Raw genomic sequence first — 16,338 nt, 5'->3', positions numbered from 1 at the left:
ACAATAAATGCTGGAGAGGGTGTGGAGAAAAGGGAACTCTCCTACGCTGTTGGTGGGAATGTAAATTGGTGCAGCCACTATGGAGAACAGTATGGAGCTTCCTTAAAAAACTAAAAATAGAACTACCATATGACCCAGCAATCCCACTCCTGGGCATATACCTGGAGAAAACCATAATTCAAAAAGATACATGCACCCCAGTGTTCACTGCAGCACTATTTACGATAGCCAGCACATGGAAGCAACCTAAATGTCCATCAACAGAGGAATGGATAAAGAAGATGTGGCACATATATACAATGGAATATTACTCAGCCATAAAAAGAAACGAAACTGAGTTATTTGTAGTGAGGTAGATGGACCTAGAGTCTGTCATACATAGTGAAGTAAGTCAGAGAAAGACAAATATCATACAATATCATTTATATGTGGAATCAAAATAAAGTTTACAGAGGAACTTATTTACACATCAGAAGTAGAGTCATGGATGTAGAAAACAAACTTATGGTTACCAGGGGATAAGGGGGGGGAGGGATAAATTGGGAGATTGGGACTGACATATACACACTTCTATATATAAAATAGATAACTAATAAGAACCTGCTCTATAGCACAGGGAACTCTGCTCAATACTCTGTAATGGCCTATATGGGAAAAGAATCTAAAAAAAAAAAAAAAAGAAAGAGTGGATGTGTGTGTGTGTGTGTGTGTGTATAAAACTAATTCACTTTGCTGTACACCTGAAACTAACACAACATTGTAAATCAACTATACTCCAATAAAAATTAAAAAGAAATTTTTTTTTTTTGCACATGGGTATCTTTTGAGTTCTGTCAGTTTTTACTTCATGCATTTTGGATCTCTGTTGTTGGATACTTTCACTTTTGGTATTATTATATCTCCTTAGGGAATTGACCCTTTAGTCTTAAATTATGTCCCTGTTTAACTCTGACAATGTGCTTTATTCAAAAGTCTAATTTGTCTCTTACTAATATAGCCACCGTAATTTTTTTCTTGCTTAATATTAACATGGGAGATCTTTCTCCATACCTTCACTTTGAACATATGTCTCTGTATTAAATTGATTTTCTTGTATACAGTACCTAGGTTGATGTTGTGTTTTTATTCAATCTGATAATCACTGAATTTTAACTGGAGTGTTTAGATGATTTCTACTTAATGTTATTATTAATATGATTGAATTAAAATCAACTTCTTGTTAGTCAATGTGTTTCATCTATTCTTTATTTCTCTTTTCCTCTTTTTGTACCTTCTCTTGGATTAGTTGAGCACACTTTTTGTTCCATTTTATCTTTTCTATTGGCTTATTGTATATTGGCTTATTGTCCTAAGGGTTACTATATATATTTAATTAATCAGAGTCTATCTTCAAATAATATTATTCTGCTTCACGTTTTATAAGTAATACATTTTCTTTATGTCTCCCATTCTTTGTGCTATTGTGTTTATGCCTTTTATTTTTACATATGCTACAAACACAAAATAGATTGTTGCAATTTTTGCTTTCAACATTCATTTATATTTTAAAATAATTTAAAAAAATTGTATGTTACCTTCATTTACTAATTTTTAGTTTTCTTTATCTCTATGTAGATCCAAGATTCTGTCCATATCCTATTTTTTCTGCCTCAATAAATTCCTTTTTCATATCTTATAGATTATGTCTTTTAGCCATACATTACCAGAGTGTTTTTTTTTCTGAAGAATTTCTTCTTTATTCTTGTAAGATAATTTTGCTTAATGTGAAATTCTAGTTTGACTTTTATTTTTTCCTTCAGCACTTTAAAGGTAGCACTCCATTGTTTTCTGAAAAAAGATGTTTGCTGTCATTCTAATATTTGTTCCTCTTTGTGTGATGTATCTCTTTTTTTCTGTCTACCTTCCCAATTTCTCTGTTTTTTGTTTTCAGTCATTCACAAACAATATGCTAGGGGTGTGTGTGTGTGTGTGTGTGTGTGTGTGTGTGTGTGTGTGTGTGTGTGTTTGGTGTTCCCATTCCCAGTTCGCTGCACCTCACAGGGGATCCATCTCTAGCAAGTTATGTGCTACTTGATATGTACAAACCTGCCAGGGGGTGGAGGGCATTCTCTGTCATGATTAAGCCTCATCCTTAGCCAGGCGCCATGTCCCTGGTACTTGTATATGTGATCTTTTCAGTGTTCCTGCCCCTTTCCCTGTGTAGTTCTGAGCCCAGCATGCATTTAATCCTCATTACAGCCCTGTGTGTTCATTGTAATAGCTGTGAGTAATTTCTTCTTGGGAGAAATCCCCATTCTATGTAGTACTGATGAGATAAAGGGCTCTAAAATTATATCTGTAAAGTTCCAGGCACATAGTAGGTATTCGGCAAATGAAGGTACTTTTCCTCTTGTCTCAGTTTAAGGTGTTGGGAGCTGATGGGATATTTTCAAGAGGGAATGGGTATGTGGGCAAGGAACAGATTTTCCTCTATGCTACTATTGTTTTTGGCCTAGGTGGACCATGGAGTTCTTTGCTTTGTAATTCAGTAATTACTTATTTACAGACTCAGCAACTGGCAAGGTCAGTTTCACCTTCCTTGAGACAAAGTGTCCTGTTAGAAAGCCTATTGAGCTCTAGCTGTTTGGCTAATGTGGTTTCTGGGGTTTGTGGGAATCCTATCACATTTGTAAGATTATTCACATTCCCTTTGCATTTAGGTACACAGCTAGCAGAATTCACAGGCATATTCCATAAACATTTACTCCAAAGAGTGAGATAAGGTTTGTTTTTCCAAATAAATGGCTTTCTTTTTCTTCTTTCTTTCTTCTTTCTCTCTCTCCCTTTCTTCCTTTCTTTCTTTCAAGTGACTTGTCACAGGCAGATTTTTAAGAAAGTAACATTTCAAATAATGGCATCATCAATGTCCATTTCTATATTCTATAGGATTCTTTTAATGTATAGAATATATATAAAATGCTTTTAGTATATATTTGAGAGTTTTCCTCTCCGTTGATCAAGTTGATTCCCCCAGTCTGATAAACATTGAAGATTAATAGAAATGAATGTAATTACCTAACTAGAAAACAAAGGATTCCCATGTAGCCAGTTAATTCTTATCTGACCTTTTCGAATAATTTTATTCTATTTATTACTCGAAGAGTGGATACTGTTGATTGAGACCTAGATTTAGAGCTGCAGGGCATTAAAAAAACTAGAGAGATGGATGCAAGATGAATCATACACATTCTTGTATTAATTTTTGACATTGCATAAGAAACTCTTCTTTTGAAACTGGTATGTTTACTTCAAAATACTGAAGTGCAACGCGTGGTGATGTGGGCCCGGTGATTAGAGTACTCAGACAGCCTGTATGCCTCCATCACCCATAACATGCTCCTTTATCCTTTGGCATGGCTGCTTCAAGGTCTTCCTGGAGCAAGAGGATCCATCCCTTTTTGTCTGACTTCTCTTTGACTTCCCTGCTCTACTTTTGCTTTTTTATTAGGAGATTTTGTCTCTTACCCTTCATAGAAATAAGCTTTTTTTGTGGATGCTTTGATTTTCTTGAGTACATCAATCACTAACAGCTCCTTATAGTAGAGCCATTCTCTTCATCTGTATTGGTTGCTGTCTACAGTCTACGGATATGCACACATTTTCTCTGTATTTTACACACCGTACTCCACGTGCCCTTCCCTGCCACACCTCGCACACCAGCATATTGCCTTTTGTATGTTTTCCCCTAGTCACATCATATTAAGTGTAACTGACATCTGCTTCCTCACTACTTACCTACTTTTCTTAAGCTTAAATTTTTAAAGTTAATCATGTGTTCAAAGAACAATTCTACCAGACTCGTTAAGACAAATAATAACCCCTACACCCTTATTCCCCATTTCCCCATTTCCAGAGACAATCACTTTCAGTTAACTTTTTTTAAGTGCACTTTCACTCTCTGGATATCTTAATAGCTCTAAGTACCCTGGTTGTATCACTATTTGATAATTTTTTTTCAGATTCGAGCACTATTTTTTGGCTCCCACTATGATAGATGAGAACTTAGCTTTCTCCCCACTCCAAATTTAAATTTGGTTAGATCAATATTCAGTCTTGGAAATTTTTATGGAATGATTTCAATGTCATTTTGCTCTACTGTCTCCATCGTTTGAACTGCCTTTTTGAGTTATCTTCAACCTTATCTTACAAAGGTTCTACTGAGTTTTATATTTTTCTTCTCATATTTAATTTTTGTAGGATATCATTTGTTTTCAAAATAGTTTTTTTCATAATATCCTAGAGTTTGATGAATGCAATATAATGTCTGATTTCTTTGAAAATATCAATGACAATTTAAAAATTTTCTCTTCTCTGCATTGTCTCAGCTTTTTCCAAGTTGTTTTGTTCAATCTATTGCTTTGGACTTCTTCTGTGTTAGAGATTTTCTTAGATATCAGCCATCCTGGTTGTCTCTTCCTATTCTAGAATGTTGTGAACTAAAATCCTGACTAGCAACTCTATGCATGTGGAAGGGTCTTAATTGACTGGTGGTTTCACTGCAACATGATTAAGCTAAATCATTTGTTAGGGAATATCTGATGTCCAAATATTTAGGCTTTTCTTCTTTGGGAGTCAGACTCCATCAGAGGACCCTTCCCATCCTCCTGAGTGTTCATTATGCTAACCACAGTGGGCTCCAGACCCACTTCTAGGACCTTTGAAGATTCACAGGGGCTATAGCTACCTAGAAGCAATAACTTCCCAGAGACATTTCCATGAGCTTCCGCTTTGCTGTCCCACTCCATTCTTGGACACGCTTGGCTTATTTATTGACTGCGTGGTGAGTTCTCTGATTTTCCCATTCCTCCCACAGCTCTGTGAAGTCTAATTACTATAGCACACACCCAATCACATAATACTAATAGTCACTCTGCCTCCCTGTCTGAACCCTGACTGATAGACCCTCAGCCTTGTCCTCTTCAGTGGAGAGAACTGCCATCTTCTGCTCAGAGGGGTGCTAAAATAGAAGGGGCAAATGTAAGCTATTTTAGAAACAGTTGGATTCCTAGATGGAACTCATGTGACTTGAGAGGGGATTACCACCATCACCCCCAAACACACACATCCCGCTTCATTTCACCACCACTCTTCAGCACCAAGGTTATCTAGTGCTATTGATTCCACCAGATGATTCCTGGATATTCCCACTGCAGCCTTAGGATTTGGCTTTCTCAGTGCTGCTAAGTCAGTTGTCTTCATTCCATATGCTTTGTAACATCTACAGTTTGTTACTGATGTCTCTGCTCTTACTCTCCCCATCTGTGTAGATTTATTCCTTAAACATTACTTGATATTCGGTGCAGCCACTGTGGAAAATAGTAGGGAGATTTCCCCAAAAACTAAAAATAGAACTACCATTTGACCCAGCAATCCCACGCCTGGGTATATACTTATAAAGAAACCAAAATTTGAAAAGATACATGCACCCCAACATTCACAGCAGCATTTACAATTGCCAAGGTATGGAAGCAACCTAAGTCCATCAACAGATGAATGGATAAAGATGTGAGATATATATATATATATACACAATGGAATACTACTCAGCCATACAAATGAATGAATTTTTGCCATTTGCAACAACATCAATGGACCTGGAGGGCATTATGCTAGGTGAAATAAGTCAGACAGAGAAAGACAAATACTGCATGATATTACTTATATGTGGAATCTAAAAAACACAACAAACTAGTGAATATAACAAAAGGGAAGCAGACTCACAGATATAGAGAACAAACTAGTGGTTATCAGTGGGGAGAGGGACAGGGGGAGGGGAAATATAGGGGTAAAGGAGTGAGAGGTATAAACTATCATGTAAAAACTAAGCTACAAAGATATATTGTACAACATGGGGAATATAGCCAATATTTTATAATAACTATAAATGGAATATAACCCTTAAAAATTGTGAATCACTATATTGTACAGCTGTAACATATATAATATTGTACATAAATTATGTCAATAAAAATAAAAATAAAAAATTGGTATTTCAATGGGAGTTTGGTTTTAGTGGGGATCCAGGAGAGAGTGAATAAGATACATGTGTTCAATCCACCATCTTTACTGAAACACCCTCATTCATTTCTTTAAACTTTGTAAGCTGGTTACTGGCTCTCAACTCTACTATTGCTCCTTCCTTATGAACAACCTAGATGTCAAATCAAAAGTCCTCTTTTCCAGTCCTTGTTGCCCTTATTTTTTCAACAGTATTTGACACTACTGACTCTCCTGCTCATATATTTCCTCTTCTCTGTCCCTCCTTCTCTTCCTCTGTCCCTCTTGTTTGCCCTTCTTTCTTTTGCTACTATTTTTGCCACTACCACCATTTATGAAGCATCAATTTTATGCAAGATTTTTAGTTAGGCATTACCCTTCAGAGGATGCAGGAAACGGAAACCAAAAAGTTGGAGAGTAGAAGAACACTTTAAATTATTCTGTGCCTTCATTGATAACATGTGAAGCATTCCTCCCACTCAGGGAGGAAATGACAGTTTGTAAACTACCTCGTGCTACTTGGGTCTAAAGCAGACAGCAAATCAGTCTGCATGAATGCTTCCTTCTAAGGGGGCCTGGCTGTCCATTATTTCAGGGTTTCTAATACTCTGCAGAGCATCTGGTTAATAGCACGTGGGCCTTGGTTCTGCTAGGCTAAATACCGAACAGGAAAATCCAGTGAGGATGTGGACAAAGGTTCTTTTTCGTTGCACCGGAGACAAATGTTCAGTCTGAGGGAGGAGATGGCCTTCTGTTTTTGTCACAAATCCTGAACTGAAGGACAAAAGAAGCCACAGTCGTTGAGTGAGTAACCACCACTATTGTCACTGTGTGGCACTCATAAAAAGAGAGAAAGTTTTTTGCAAATAAAAACCATAATTAAAAAGAAAACCCTACATGTTACCTTTTTATAGGGGAAATAAAGAGCATTTCTTTAGGTTCACTTTAATTAAAAGAAAAAACTTACCTATAGAAGCAAAGGGTATTTCTCAAAGCAGATTAGAGCAAATAAAAGAAGAATTGTTAGTGCATTAAAAGAATAGGATGTCTTTTTATACGAGCAAATTTAAACAGCAGCAGCAGCCATTTTAGTTACAAGTATCAGGGCAGCAAGCACTCAACGTCTTCTATGTGGTGGCTGATCTTCACAAATTGTCATTCCTTTCTTGATCCTCCCTGCCCTGACTTGGATAATCTCCACATAACACACTTGACCTCTCCAGAAAAACAAACAAACAAATAGGTGAAATAATGTATTTTATAGTTTGGAAAAACACTGCTTGCTAAGGGAAGACAGGACAGTCATTTTTTCTCTCTTGAATATTCCAAAACTAGATTTGAATACAGTCAATCCTCATTATTAACCTCTTCTGTATTTGCAGATTTGCCTACTCACTAAAATTTATTTGCAACCCCAAGTCCATCCTCATGGCTCTTACATCGTCATTCTCAGCAGCAAAAAATTTGAGTCACCCAACACATTCCCACCTGAGCTTAAAACAAAGCTATGCTCTACCTTCTTGTTTCATCTATCATGCAGTAAACAAGTGTCCTTACCTTGGTGTATGTAGTGCCACATCTTTCCCATTTTGTGCTTTTTGTTGATGATGTCACGGTTTAAAAGAGCCCCCCAAGTGTAGAGCTAAAGTGCTGCCTAGTGTTCTAAAGTGCAAGAAGGCTGCGATGTGCCTTAAGGGGAACGTAAGTGTGTTAGATGAGCTTCACTGAAGTTAAGCTTCTTTCAGGCACGAGCTATAGTTATAATGAGTTCAATATTACCGAAGCAACGATTTATATTAAGCAAGGTGTCTTAAAAAAACACATGCAAAATAAGGTTATGTATTGATTGGTTGACAAAAATGTGACCTGGCCTTGCAGGAACTTAACTTTATATTTCCCCTCAAAGCAATGATTCAGTATTTGCTAATTCAGTGTTTGCTCCAACTTTATAGAGCATAACTACTGTGAATAATGAGAACTGACATAGAGTGAGGTCCGAAAAGTATTTTGAAGCCCATAATATCGGTACTACACCAAGTGCTTTTTCCTGTAATGTATGTGTTTACATTTTGTTCTAAAATTTCTGAGTTCCCTCTACGGGTTAACTCAGTATTCATTTCTCATGTCTTGCAATAAATGAGCGTGCCTTCACGGCAAACTGGAAGGTTTTCTCTATTCTTTAACGTTCTCCGAATTTGATAGTATTGCTCCTTCTTGGACTATGAAACACATTATCTAATTTTTCAGGCAGCTAGAGTATTATGGAAGACATTTTCAAACTCTGTGTGGTAAAGGAAAAAAATCAGAGAATGCTCCTTCAAAGAGGTAATAGTTTAATTTCAGGGTGATTAGGTGGTAGTTTAAATTAAGTAAGTGAAAAAATGAAAAGAGGGAGATTCCTAGCAAAAGGGAGCCATATTGCAATAGGAAGGACACATTTGGGAGGAAGGTAGCTGGCAAGACTCCAGGACAGGTGCATGAGAGGATAGGGCAGCAGATTGTGTGGGGAAGTAGGCAAAGCTCCCCGTATTAAATGGCTTGACATTTGGGCAAGGAATTTTGTCTTCATAGAAAGCTTATAAAGCGGAAACAGCGTGATACCTTCTTATTTATGTCTTTGCTCTTTATTTTATTTTATTTTATTTTATTTTATTATTATTATTTTTTTGCTCTTTATTTTAGAATAATCTTTCTAATTATGTTCTACAGAATGAATTAAGAAAATGATTAGGAAGCTATTTTAATATTTTAGTGTAAAATCATGAGGGCCTTTAAGCAATAACAACGTAAAGAAAGAGGAAAATATAAATTGTAAGGGCAAGTAGGCCTTAGAATTTAAAATGCTAACAGCTAACTTGATATTGAAAGTAACTTCAAAGGTGGAAACTAGACTGGATCCCAATTTTTGTTTATTTTAGCCCTTTCTCTCCCCAGCTTTTCTAAGTTCCATAAACAAATACTTACTAAGCAAAGATTGTATTCAAAGTACTGAATAGAAACTGAGAACATGACAATGATTTAGACATGGCCCTGCTCTCAGAAGAGAGCAGAGAGAGAGACAGAATTATCTAAGCAAATAAGTGATGTATCACACAAATGAGCTCAAACTCTTCTGTCAATTGTGAAATTTTGATGATTGCCACGCTATGTTGTTGGTCCAATGTTTAGAACTCTCCAAATTCTTGCAAACTGATGAGAACTAATGCAGTTATTGCCAGACACTAATTTCTTGGTGAGCTATGACCTTGAAAATCTATTAAGCCATAGAACAGTGTGAGATCGCTAAGGGAAAGTATTACTGCATTGCCACTTGTAAAGTTCACCCATTGTCAGGGCTACATAATGTGCTAGAGAAATTCTTGTTTCCAAAATGAGGTAGTCAGACCAGAAAAAACAACCATACGGCAGTGAGAGAAGCAGTATTAATTGGTCAAGAGGAGAATTTAGGCTGTGAAGTAATTAAAATGGAGGTCCCAGCCCACTCCTGGGATGTCGTGGTGGTCTCTGGAATTGCCATGGTTCTTAAATGTCGTCCCCCAAATAGGCAGAATCTGGCTTTTGTACTCTGACTTTTATACTCAGTCCACTAATTATTCAAAGTGGGCTGCCCTTAGGGAGGGCTTATAGATTTAATTTCAGCATAGTAAGGACAGTATGGACAAAAAAACAGCTGTGAGCCACCAACAATGAACACTATTCACACCAGCTGTAGCATTGTATGCCTGGACCCTGAAAGGGAGATCTGGACTGAAAAATACAGAGCTAGTTAGATTTAAATAACAAAATCTCCACCAGCACTCCCATTTCCAACCACCCTTCCTTGAAAGTATACTAACCCCATGTCTCTTACACCTAGTATAGCCATAGTAATGATCCCTTCTCAAATTTACTTCTTTTTCTTAAGTATTGAAATATGTTTTTTCACTTGTCATTTTATCCTCAAGCAAATGCCTCTTCTTTTCTAACCTCTTTCCTAGCAATCTTTTGTTTCTTTCTATTTTTTTGCAGAGACTGACTTCTCCCTTTATTCCCAGGAATGTGTTTTTTATCCTTCTCTCTTTTTCAAGGTTAGCAGTGATTTTACATGAGAGCTAACGTTTCATACAATTTTGAATAAAATCTAGAGGTGGCTCCCCTGAAATCTAGTCACTCTGTAATACTAGGGATTATATCTTGCTCAGTTTTTGTCTATTGTACCTTTAGTGTCCAGTAGAGTAACTGGCACAGAGGTGATGATGATAAAAATCAATAACTGTTACTTCTATCTTTTAATAATGGAATGCTAGAGTTTTAGGTGAGTATGTGAGTACCCTACTACTGATTTTGTTGTTGTTGTTGTCTCAATTAGGTGTGCCCACGTGACTAAGTCTGTACCTGTGCTACACAAGTGGAATTAATGTATACAACTTCCTGAATATCTCCTTTAAGATGCTTATCTTGAACTCTGTTTTCTCCTCTGTGGTAGCTGATGAATGGTAATGACTTAGAGCATATTTGGAAACTTCCCTACCAGTCTTGGACTGCTCACTTCTAAACCTTCTAAACCAGTGTGTTAGAGACAAAAACACTTTTCTTATAAAAAGCCAATGCATTTTGGGGTATCTTTCTAGAGCTCTAATTGTTCAGAAATCCTAAAAAAAAAAAAAAAAGCCTTGGAAGTGGGTTGCTATCATGAAAACTATGACTATATGTGAAATGCACAATTTTCATTTTAGTCTAGACCAGCAATGAGTACTAAAACAAAATAAAATTTTGCTGCTTTAATTGGCATAACATGATATGTTGGTGTTAATTTGTATTTCTTTTTTTTCTTCCAATTTTACTGAGATATAATTAGCATACAGCGCTTTATAAGTGTGCAGTATGATGATTCAACTCACATACACCATGAAGTGATTATCACAATGAATTTAGTGAACATCCATCATCTCATATAAAATTAAAGAAATAGAAAAAAATATTTTCCTTGTGATGAGAATACTTAAGATTTCCTCTCTTAACAGCTTCCATATAGAACATAGAGCAATGTTCGTTATTATATTCATCATGTTGTGCATTACATCCCTAGTACTTATTTATCTGATAACTGGAAGTTTGTACCTTTTGACCACCTTCATCCAATTCCCCCTTCCCCGACTGCCAACTCCAGCAAGCACAAATCTGTTGTCTTTTTCTATGAGTTTGTATGTTTGTTCCTTTGCGTGTTTTTGAAGTATAATTGACCTAGAACACACCGATTCAATACTTCTATACATTTCAAAATGATCATCACTGTAAGTCTAGTTCCGATCTGTCACCAGATGAAGACATTACATAGGTATTGATTATCTTCCCCACACTGTACATTTCATACCCGTGACTCATTTATTTTGCAGCTGGAAGTTTGTACCTCTTAATCTCCCTCATGTATTTCTTTCTTCCCCCATCCCACTCCCCTCTGGCAACCACTTGTTTGTTCTCTGTATCTATAACTCTGTTTATGTTTTGTATGTTTATTCATTTGTTTTGTTTTTTAGATTCCACATATAAATGAAATCATACAGTCTTTATCTCTCTCTGTCTGACTTATTTCACTTAGCATAAGCCCCTCTAGATCCATCCATGTTGTCACAAATGGCAAACTTTAATTCTTTTTTATGGCTGAGTAATATGTCTATATATCTACATATATACCACATCTTCTTTTTCCATTCCCCTAATGATAGGCGCTTGGTTTGCTTCCATATCTTGGCTATTATAAATAATGCTGCAATGAACTTTCAGATGTGTATATCTTTTCTAGTTAGTGTTTTCGTTTTCTTCGGATAAATATCCAGGAGGGAAACTGCTGTATCATATAGGTCCTGACACAGCAGGCTGACGGGCTGCTGTGGTCCTGGGGCTAGGTGTCCTCCTGCTGGTGGGTAGGGATGGGACCCAGGGTGTTCCAGGGCTAGTGCCGGTGCACTGGTGTGAGGGCTGGGTCCTGAGCACTCTGGTGCACAGGGCTGGGTCCAGGGCAGTTGTGGGTTCAGTGGGCCTTCAGGCAGCCAGCCTGCTGGAGGGTGTGGCTGTGTCCTCAACCAGCTAGCTGCTTGGCCTGAGGCATTTCAGTACTGGTACCCGCAGGCTGGTGAGCCGTGCTGGGTCCTGGCCCTAATAAGCTAGAGCGAGGCCTCCATAATGGCCCTTGCCACCACCAGTGTCCTAGTGGTAGAATGAGCTCCCCCAAATGGCTGCTGCCCGTGTCTTATGTCCCCAGGTGAGCTCCAGTTGCCTCCTGCTTCTCTGGGAGGATCTCCAAGATGAGCAGGTGTGCCTGACTCCAGCTTCTTTCAAATTACTGCCACTGCCCCGAGTCCTGGAATGTGTGAGATTTTGTATGCACCTTTTTAAGAGTGGAGTCTCTATTTCCCACAGCCCTCTGACTCTCCCAAAAGTAAGCCCCGCTGACCTTCAAAGCCAAATGTTCTGGGAGCTTGTTGTTCCAGTGCAAGACCCCTGGCCTGGGGAGCCTGATTCCAGGCTCTGACTCTTTGCTCCTTGGAGAGAACCTCTGCAATTGTAATTATCCTCCTATTTGTGGGTCACACACCCGGCGTTATGGGTCTTGTCTCCCCACTTCCCACCTTTGTCTCTGTGGTTCCTTTTTCTTTTTCTTTTTGTTGTTGTTGTTGTAGGAGACATTTGCTGCTAATCTTCTGGTCTTTCTCATCAATATTTGCTCTGTAAATAGTTGTGGTTTTGGTGTGCTCAGGGGAGGCGATGAGCTCCGCGTCTTCCTACTCTGCCATCTTGGCCACGCCCTTGGTACTTACACCTTTTGGAGGTAACTACAAGAAGATGATGGACGCAAACAAGAACTGGCCTGGTTTCATGTGGAGATGGACCTCATAGGAGCACACAAAAGGAGAATCTCTTTGTGGCTAAAAAGTTAGAGTGCTGGAAAGTTCAGAAACTTGGGGTCTTTCAAAGTTAAAAAATACAACTATATCTGTGCTTCAAACAGCAAGAGCTAAGACAATGCCTAGAGTTATCCAGATGTAAAGATCAGATCAAAGACATCTATTGTTCCTGTTACTTCTGTTGCCTTCATGGGGCCATTTAAAATTTTTGGCCTAAAAGAGGTAGGCCTAACATATAAGCCAGTAAATAAAGGAGGAATATTGCAATAATGGCCTGTTGAGATATTTGGGTGTGCTACCTTTCACATGAACTAAACTCCTGAGGAATTGTACTGCCAATGAAACCACAAGCCTCTCTTATAACAGAGTTTGTGTTCGATCCCTAGAACAGCCCTGGAGCCCCCAAACTTTCACCGGCAGAAAGTGGGTTGTGAAAGCTGCCTAGTCCCCAAAGAGGGGACACTCTCCAACTCATCCTACTTCGGAGTTGTCACACAAGACAAAGGACAAGGATATTCCAAAGCAAGGACCACAGTGACCAGTGGATAAAGGAGGTATGCCCAGAAGGCAGAAACCAGGGGGAGTGAGATAGGTGAACCAAGTAACCTACACCACAGTCTGGGGAGGGAGTCTGTGTGATTTCTGTCCATTGAGCTTTGATAACTGCTATGAAACACTGACTACTCTGTTTCCCATACTTTCCTTTTTTCCAAATTCTCATTTTATGGTGGTTATAGCTGTTCTTATGCTATCAACATATATTAGAAGAGAGAGAAGCAGCTAGCTTGTCAGTTAGTTAACAGATTGATTTTGAAGAGCCAAATCCAGATATGATGAAGAGGAATGCACATTACAAAATCCAGGATTTTGGTCTGGATGCAGTAAATTCATAGATACTTAGGTAACCAGAATAGTTAACTGCGGGAAATTCTGAAAACCCCTAGTATAGATTTTCCCATGATTTCTTTAGTAACAGATACTCTGATTTTTAGTAGCAGATACCCTGATTTTTAGAATGACTCATTGTCATTCAACAACAGACTACATTTCCTAGCCTCTTTTACTGCTGGTTGTGATCATGTGGCCAAATTTGGCCAATGGCCTATGAGAGGAATTGATATATGCAACTTTCAGGTTTTCTCCTTAAAGATGCCTTTGCTGGACTTTTTCTCCCTCATCATTGGCTATGATATAGCAAAAACCAAAATCGCTGTGAAGATGTTATGTTAAAGATGGCAGAACTTCGCTCCTGGCCCAGACGCACTGAACACTGACATGGGTCACTCTAGATGCTGGTTAAGAACAGACTGCAATTGGCAAGGATGGAAACAAGGCAGTTAGGGAGATAGTGAAGGAATATGAGCAAGAGATTAAGACAGTGGCTTGGACAAAAGTTGTAGCAGTGGAGGTGATGAGAAGTAGTTGGATTATGAATATATTTTGATTTTAGGGTCAACAGGATTTCCTGACATATTTATATGGAGTTTGAGAGAAAAAGTGGTATAAAGAATATTTTCTAAGATTTTAGCATAAGCAACTGGAAAGGTAGAATTTCTATCATCTGAGATGAGGAAGACCACAGATAGATATGTTTTGGAGGGAAAGGTCACAAACTCATGTTTGGTTATGGAAAGTTGGAGATGCACTTTGATATCTAAATTGAGATTTTGAAAAGTTGACAATATGCATCTAAAGCTCAGCAAGCAATCTGGACTGAGAATATACACTTAGGAATTGTCAGCAATTATTTTAAATTCATTTCCTCAACTTTTTATTATATTTCCAATATAAAGAAAAATTGTTACACACATTAAGACAATTCATCCCTAAGTACTTCAAAGTGGATTTCCTTATTAGAATGGCATTCTACTAAAAAATCACAATATCAATATCATACTTAAAAAACTGGATACTTCCCCAAATAATTGGTAATTATTTTTTATCAAGGCCATATGCAAATTTTCCCATTTATCCCCAATGTAACACTTACTACATTTTCTTTCTCCAAATTAGAATATAGTCAAGGTTCAAACACTACACTTGGTTATTATGCCTTTTAATTACGAAGAGTTCCTTTATATTTCTGCCATGACATTGACTCTTCTAAGTCACCAGACCAATTTTCTTACAGAGTACCTCATGTTTCATATTTGTGTAATTGTTTTTTATGTCATTAACTTGTTTTTATATCTCTTGTATTTTCAGTAAACTGAAAGTTAAGTCTAGTGTCTTAATTCTGTTTTGGTTAAACACATTTGGTCAGATAACGTCACTGATGAAGTTGTGTACTTTACGTTGTGTTATAATTAGCACAAAATTTCAGTTCTTCGCATTACTTGTGAGGCTAAATTTAACCACTCCTCTAAGGGAGTGATGAGCAGATATTTTGTATAGGTACACACACGTGCACACACACACCAATACACTTTAAAAGCCTGTGTGTGTGTGTGTGTGTGTGTGTGTAGAAGGAGGGATGATTTTTGCATTGTGTGATTATAGTAGATTACTGGTGGTTATGACAGAGGCAAGCCAGAATACCTGAGGCCTTTAATAAAGAACAAAATAAATTTTTTTGTCTTTCAACAGGACCAAGTTTTATAATAATTTCAATTAAGACTTAGACAATTTAAATGTGGTACAATCATTTTTGCTGGACTTATTTTGTAAACAAAAGATATTTGGATTCTAATTTGATTTTCCAAATGAAAATAGAACTTGAAAGCTGATTTTTAAGTTATCCTTTAAGAACAATTGCCCTTTAAATGCATTTGGAATAAATGCAGAGGAGACAGACATGGCACTTAGAATGAATCCTCGTACATTACATGAATAATGATAATTGTGGTGCCAGACTTTCACAAATGAGATAAATTTAGTTGACAAATGGGCTGCCAGGGAAATTACTTTCAAACCCAACTTTCATTTATTCAAGGTTATAACTATGATTTGTTTGCAATCATAATTTCTTGTTTCACCTTTAATATCATTTCATTTCTTTTTTATGGTTCACACTAAAAAATTATATAGTTATACAACATTGTCACCAAAATATGGTGGCTTTTTTTGGGGGGAGAGGAGGAGTATTTATGCCTTTCCTAACTAAGTAAGAAACAGAACTTACTAAGCAGCAAGAATAACTTAGGCTGATTATAATAAACTTTTAAGTAATTATGAAATATATCTTTAAAAATATTCCGATTGGTGGAGGTTTCAAAGCTTAGAATTCTAAGGGACTTGTTAAAATTCATCTCTGTTAATATTTCTACTATTCAGTGAACAGATTTATTTCATTGATTTGCATTAATGTCCAATTTATTTTCTTGCCATATATGCAACAGAGGGCATTATTAAAATCAATGCAAAGTGTTTGCCAAGATGAACAAAACCATTCTTCATCCATTCAGATACATTATTCTAA

This window comes from Balaenoptera musculus, chromosome 4 (genome assembly GCF_009873245.2).
Source record: "Balaenoptera musculus isolate JJ_BM4_2016_0621 chromosome 4, mBalMus1.pri.v3, whole genome shotgun sequence".
Lineage (NCBI taxonomy): Eukaryota > Metazoa > Chordata > Mammalia > Artiodactyla > Balaenopteridae > Balaenoptera > Balaenoptera musculus.
Note: the sequence above shows the minus strand (reverse complement) of the source record.